We start from the raw sequence: 468 nt of genomic DNA, 5'->3' as shown, positions 1-468 counted from the left end.
AATTTACACTCTGTTTTGTTAGTAATCATTACACACATGCTTGAAATACACACATGCTTAGGACCTATTTATGCACAAATGGAAAGATGACAAAGTGAGTGTATGTGTATGTGTGTGTGTGTGTGTGTGGGGGGGTACAGTGCCTTGCTCAAGAGCACCTGGCAGTGCCCAGGAGGTGAAGTGGTGTCTCTCCAGACACCAATCCACACTCAGTACTTTGGTCCATATGGGGACTTGAACCAGCAACCTTCCGGTTCCCAACCCAACTCCCAACTCCCTACGGACCTAGCTACTGCCCCCCCCCCCCAATTAGAGATGATCTGATACCAATTTCTGCTTCACGATACCAATTCCGATACCTGAAATTACGGGTACCAGTGTGTTGAAAATACATATGTTTTATTATGTTTTACAGCTGTACACTACTCTCGTTGTATGGATGTGATATGATTTCTATCTTTGTTGTCG

This window comes from Etheostoma spectabile, chromosome 13 (assembly GCF_008692095.1).
Source record: "Etheostoma spectabile isolate EspeVRDwgs_2016 chromosome 13, UIUC_Espe_1.0, whole genome shotgun sequence".
In the NCBI taxonomy this organism is placed as follows: Eukaryota; Metazoa; Chordata; class Actinopteri; order Perciformes; family Percidae; genus Etheostoma; species Etheostoma spectabile.
This window is presented reverse-complemented; position numbering follows the sequence as displayed.